Consider the following 7,044-nt stretch of genomic DNA (forward strand, 5'->3'; position numbering starts at 1 on the left):
TAAAATTATTGTACTAAAAAATCACACTAAGTTCAATTCCCAGGAAAGAGAGGTGGATCACAAGGATCGCTTAAGTACCAGGTCTTTCCTAGCCAGAATATCCCTCAATCGTAATTTAATAGCACAATAAATCACTACAATTACACACACAATTCATGCAGAATAATACAATAAAGAACACAAGAATTTAACGAGGTTCAGCAAATTTTGCCTACGTCCTCGGGCACTACCAAATATATTTCACTCCAAAATACAAGTGAGAATTTACAAAGAGAGAGAGAGAAAACAATGCCTTAAGTAGAGAATGGCAAGTTTGAGATACAGAATGAGAGATGGTTATGCCTATTTATAGTTGAGGTTCAGGGATCAACTTGCAAAGTCACTTTACAATTAGGGACCATATATTGCAAATATTCAGATTTTATTATGCCAATATCTCGATACCCATATCTTTGACTTTCCAATATTTGATACCCATATCTTTGACTTTCCAATATTTGATACCCATATCTTTGACTTTCTATTATTTGATACCCATATCTTTGATTTTCCATAAATATGGATAATTCCCAATAATCTCCACCTTGAAGATTTGATTCGAGTAATCTTATCTTCACACAATTCTCTCTGCCTTTGTCAACAACACTTGATAGTGCCTTCTTCAACTGTTAAACATGCAGAATATTGATCAAGTTCAAACAATGTTCGAACTTGATTGTTGTTACCACCTTGGTCATCATATCTGCGGGATTATCTGCAGTCTTAATCTTCTGAAGGTGAATTTTCCCCTCATCAATAATTTCCCGCACAAAGTGGAAACGTACATCGATATGCTTTGTACGTGCATGATAGACTTGATTCTTTGCTAAATGAATAGCACTTTGACTATCACAATACACATTAATATGCTCCTGGACCAATCCCAAGGTTTTAACCATACCTTGTAACCAAATAGCTTCCTTTACAGCCTCTGTTACAGCCATGTATTCAGCTTCTGTGGTTGGCAACGCAACTGTAGACTGCAGTGTAGACTTCCAACTTATTGGTCCTCCAGCAAGAGTAAACACATAACCAGTGGTTGATCTTCGTTTGTCCAAATCACCGGCATAATCAGAATCAACGTACCCAACAACACCTTTACCAAGTGTAGTATCCTGCTTGAACAGTAATCCAATATCCATGGTCTTATGAATATACCGTAGAATCCATTTCACAGCTTGCCAATGTCCTTTTCCAGGATTATGCATATACCTGCTCACTATACTAACTGCCTGTGAAATATCGGGTCTTGTACACACCATTGCATACATCAAGCTACCTACTGCGTTAGAATACGGAACTTGTAACATGTATTCTTGTTCCGTATTTGTCGAAGGAGATAGTTGTGCAGAAAGCTTGAAATGAGAAGCCAATGGGGTACTTACAGCTTTAGTCTGCTCGTTCATGCCAAACTTCTGTAGTATCTTCTTTAAATATTGCTTCTGAGATAAACTAACTCTGCCATGAACTCTATCCCTACATATTTCCATGCCAAGGATCTTCTTAGCTTCACCTAGATCTTTCATCTCAAACTCAAGGTTGAGTTGAGTCTTCAATCTCTCAATTTCAACTTTACTCTTAGATGCTATCAATATATCATCAACATATAAGAGCAAGTATACGAAAAATCCTTCTTGTAGCTTCTGAAAATACACGCAATGATCAAATTTACTTCTTGTATACCTTTGCCCTTTCATGAACTGATCAAATCGCTTGTACCACTGCCTTGGAGATTGTTTCAATCCATAAAGCGACTTTGCCAGTTTGCAAACCCAATTTTCTTTATCAGCAACCTTGAATCCATCTGGCTGAGTCATATAGATTTCCTCTTCCAAATCACCGTGTAAAAATGCGGTCTTCACATCGAGCTGAACTAGTTCAAGATCATATTGCGCAACCAAGGCTAGCAAAATCCGAATAGACGAATGCTTCACAACTGGAGAAAATATTTCATTGTAGTCTATTCCTTCTTTCTGAGCGTAACCCTTTGCTACCAATCTAGCCTTGTATCGAACTTTGTTTTTATCAGGAAATCCTTCCTTCTTTGCATATACCCATTTGCATCCAATTGCCTTCTTTCCTTTAGGTAGTGTCACCAACTCCCAAGTGCTATTTTTATGAAGAGACTGCATTTCTTCATTCATAGCTTGCTTCCACTTTACACTATCAGAGTTGCTTCTTGCTTCTGTGTAAGTAGAAGGAACATCAGCATCTGCAATTGGAAGTGCATAGGCCACCATATCATCAAAGCGAGCAGGCATACGAATCTCTCTTCTTGGCCTTCTATATGCAATTGAATCATGTTGTTGTAGAAGTTCTTAGGTCGAAACTTCTTCATCATTTGTTCCTTCAATATTAGCTGGATCATCATTAACCTTTTCAAGCTCCACCTGCTGCAAAGTGCCACTGGTTGTGTTATCCTTTTGTGAATCATTGTTCTTCATCATGGTTGATTCATCAAAAGTCACATCTCTACTGAAAATTATTTTCCTTGTATCAGGACACCAGAGACGGTATCCTTTTACTCCACCAGTTATACCCATGAATAATGCTTTCTTTTCTCTTGGGTCTAACTTAGATTCTTTTACATGATAATATGCAGTGGAACCAAAAATATGTAAAGAATCATAATCAATAGCAGGTTTACCAGCCCACCTCTCCATAGGAGTTTTTCCATTTATTGCAGCTGATGGCAACCGATTAATTAGATGGCACGCATATGTAACTGCCTCAGCCCAAAATTCTTTACCCAATCCAGCATTGGACAACATACATCGAACTTTCTCCAGTATAGTCCGATTCATACGTTCTGCCACCCCATTCTGTTGTGGTGTATCTCGAACAGTGAAGTGTCGTACAATACCTTCATCGTGACATACTTGTAGAAATGGATCATTCTTGTACTCAGTACCATTGTCTGATCGAAGTCGTTTGACTTTTCGACCAGCCTGGGTCTCCACCATCTTCTTCCATTTTAGAAATACATTCAAAACTTCATTTTTCCTTTTCATTAGATACACCCATACTTTTCTTGAATAATCATCAACAAAAGTAACAAAATAGTGCATACCTCCCAAAGAAGCCACTTTAGTAGGTCCCCACACATCACTGTGAACGTAGTCCAGAATTTCTTTTGTATTGTGAATTGCTGAACCAAATTTTATCCTCGTCTGCTTGCCCAGAACACAATGTTCATAGAATTCCAATTTGCAAGAATTTGCACCTTTCAACAAGCCTTGCTTCGCCAAACTCTGCAAAGCTTTTTCACCAGCATGTCCCAATGGCATATGCCATAACCTGGTAGCCTCTGAATCTGCATCTTTCGTAAAAGCTGTTGATGTTGATCCAATAACTGTACTTCCATTTAAATAGTACAGATTATTCCTTCTTGTGCCTTTCATCACCGTCAATACCCCAGCTACTACCTTTAGTAATCCATCTCTCAAAGTGATTGTGAGCCCTTTAAATTCTAGGACCCCTAATGAGATAAGATTTTTCTTCAAGCTAGGTATGTAGCGAACATCTGTCAAGACTTGAATTGAGCCGTTGTGATTCTTCAATTGGATTGTACCTACTCCCATTGTCTTACAAGCGCTATCATTGCCCATAAAAACAACTCCACCTTCTAGTTCTTTAAGACTAGAAAACCAGTCCTTATTAGGACACATATGGTAAGTACATCCCGAATCCAAAATCCACTCATCTGTATGACATGCCATTGCCATGCCAACCAAGCTAAAGTCTGACTCCTCATCATGCTCCGCTACACATGCATCAGAAATAGCTTTACCCTTTTGTAACTTAGGACAATTCTTTTTCCAATGCCCTTTCTCACGACAAAAAGCACATTCATCTTTGGCAGGTCTCCCTTTGGACTTACTCCTTCTACCAGATTTGTTGCTGCGCGAACGACTTCTTACTGTTAAGACTTCTGTAGTTGTATCTCTGTGATCTTTTTTATCTTTCTTTCGAGTCTCAGATCTATACAACGCACTACAGACTGCATCAAATGTGATTGTATCCTTCCCATGAAGCAATGTGGTGGTAAGATGATCATATTCATCAGGAAGAGAATTCAACAACAGTAATGCCTTGTCTTCATCTTCAAATTTCTCATCCAAATTTAGCAAGTCTGCTAAAATTTTATTGAATGAGTTCACATGGTCATTCATCGACATACCGGGTGCATACGTGAATCGATAAAGTTTCTTTTTCATATAAAGCCTATTTTCAAGACTTTTTGTTAGAAACTTTTCTTCCAGTGTATCCCATAACTTCTTCGCTGATGTCTCCCTCATGACAGAGTACTTCTGCTCTTTGGCCAAACATAGGCGAATTGTTCCACATGCCTGTCTATTGATCTTGGCCCACTCCTTGTCATCCATCTTGTCAGGTTTTTCTTCAAGGGCTATATCCAGCTCTTGCTGACATAAAACATCCAGGATCTCACATTGCCACATACCAAAATTATTGGTACCATCAAATTTCTCTACTTCAAATTTCGCATTGGTCACACTAGTCTTTGACGATGACTTTTCCTTTTTTTTCTCCTCAATCCCAACTACAGTATGTGAACAGTGCCGAGAACGATCGTATTCCCCAAGTACGAATCTAGCTCTGACACCAATTGTTGTGCGAAAGCGTGTAAAAGAGTAAAATTATTGTACTAAAAAATCACACTAAGTTCAATTCCCAGGAAAGAGAGGTGGATCACAAGGATCGCTTAAGTACCAGGTCTTTCCTAGCCAGAATATCCCTCAATCGTAATTTAATAGCACAATAAATCACTACAATCACACACACAATTCATGCAGAATAATACAATAAAGAACACAAGAATTTAACGAGGTTCAGCAAATTTTTCCTACGTCCTCGGGCACTACCAAATATATTTCACTCTAAAATACAAGTGAGAATTTACAAAGAGAGAGAGAGAAAACAATGCCTTAAGTAGAGAATGGCAAGTTTGAGATACAGAATAAGAGATGGTTATGCCTATTTATAGTTGAGGTTCAGGGATCAACTTGCAAAGTCACTTTACAATTAGGGACCATATATTGCAAATATTCAGATTTTATTATGCCAATATCTCGATACCCATATCTTTGACTTTCCAATATTTGATACCCATATCTTTGACTTTCCAATATTTGATACCCATATCTTTGACTTTCTATTATTTGATACCCATATCTTTGATTTTCCATAAATATGGATAATTCCCAATAATACTTAATCAATGCATGTTTAATCATCTAAGGTAGTTGATGGTTAAATTAGCAACGGTATCTAACAATACATTAGCCTTGCATAACTTGCAAGATTATTGTGGTTAAACTATTTCAAGGTAGGAATACATTGTTACATCACGTAATCTTTTATGTGCTTATGAGATTGAATTAATTGTTTGAATTGGCATAGAGATATGTACAATAGATTATTTTTAATTTCATAAGTATGTATGTGCATTAATGCATTTGCTTATTAAAATTTGTTTAATCGGTTGAATTAACATAGAGATATAGTCAAGAGATAAATGGACTTTGGTAGCTGAGTATTTTCATAAGTTAGCAAATTACCAAGTTGTCGTGAATTTATTCATAACAACAAGAACATGAGTTTAGTAATTTTAAGTTAAGCAATAAGACAATTATGTCATCTTGATTAAAATCATCTTTTGAAATCGTGCATTGGAACTTTTATTTTCTCTTTTTATTTTACTTAGGTAAAATCTTAGTTTTAATCACCTCCTCAAATCAAAATATTTTTCTTCACCAAAGTGTTCTTAATTGCATTCATAAATAATTCTTTTCACAGTCCCTGTGGGTACGAGAACTCAACATTTACTTGTCACTTTATTACTTGTTACGATTGTGTACACTTACACATTTTCGTCGTTCCTAGTTTTTTGCGTCGTTGCTGGGGACTGTTTTAAAAGTCATTATTTGTGAATTTTTGAATTTTGCATTTTGGTTTATTTTTCTGTTCAATTTTAACTTAATTAATTTTTTCTGTATTATTTCAGGTGTTTATTAGTATTGGTCCAATTATCGATTTACTCCATGTAGGCCCTGAGATTTAAAGAAATTTTTGATAGTGAAGAAGACAAGCAAGTCAGAAAAGGACTAAAGAGATGAACTTCGAAAATTTGAATCAAGTAAATGAAGCAAACTCTGCTCAAAACCCTATCCCTATTGCTGATGATAGGGATAGAGCTCTACGATAGTATGTCGTGCCAGTGTTTCATGATCCTAATCTGGGTATTAGGAGACCCGAAATTAAGGCTCAACAATTTAAGCTGAAGCCAATCATGTTCCAGATGCTTCAGACAGTGGGTTAATTCAGTGGAATGCCTGCCGAAGATCCTCATCTTCGCTTAAGACTGTTCATGGAGGTGAGTAAATCTTTCCTGTTAGCCGGAGTACCCGAAGATGCGCTACGATTAAAGTTGTTCCCATATTCACTAAGGGAAAGAGCTCGAACCTGGTTTATCTCATTCCCACCAAATTTCATTTCAACATGGCAAGAGTTAGTAGAAAGATTCCTCATGAAGTATTTCCCGCCTAGAAAGAATGCTAAGTTGAGGAACGAGGTTACTACTTTCTAACAAATGGATGATGAGTCCTTATATGAGGCATGGGAAATGTACAAAGAATTATTCTGAAAGTGCCCTCATCATGGAATCCCTCATTGCATCCAACTTGAGACGTTCAATAACGGTCTCAATGCTCATACAAAGATGGTAGTGGATGCTTCTGCTAATGGTGCTCTCCATTCTAAGTCTGATAACAAGGCTTACTAAATCATTGAGAGAATTGCCAGCAATAATTATCCTAATCGAGTAGCGTCAGGAAGACGAGTCACTGGAATACATGAACTGGATCCGCTTACTTCACTCGCATATTAGGTATCTTCAATTTATTCAATGCTTAAAAATTTTACCACTAATGGGTTTAATAGTTTTACAGCTCAGCCACCTAAGCACTTTGAAAGTATTGTCTGTGT

At 37.0% G+C, this 7,044-nt stretch overlaps 1 non-coding gene across 1 annotated transcript; it reads right to left on the minus strand.

Moving 5' to 3' along the window:
• Positions 1–6,616: 6,616 nt before the first annotated feature.
• LOC121220701 (small nucleolar RNA R71) lies at positions 6,617–6,723 on the minus strand. Its single transcript, XR_005917918.1, has one exon. It is a non-coding gene; the product is annotated as a small nucleolar RNA R71 (small nucleolar RNA).
• Positions 6,724–7,044: the final 321 nt, after the last annotated feature.

The sequence above is a fragment of the Gossypium hirsutum genome, chromosome D08 (assembly GCF_007990345.1).
Source record: "Gossypium hirsutum isolate 1008001.06 chromosome D08, Gossypium_hirsutum_v2.1, whole genome shotgun sequence".
NCBI lineage: Eukaryota > Viridiplantae > Streptophyta > Magnoliopsida > Malvales > Malvaceae > Gossypium > Gossypium hirsutum.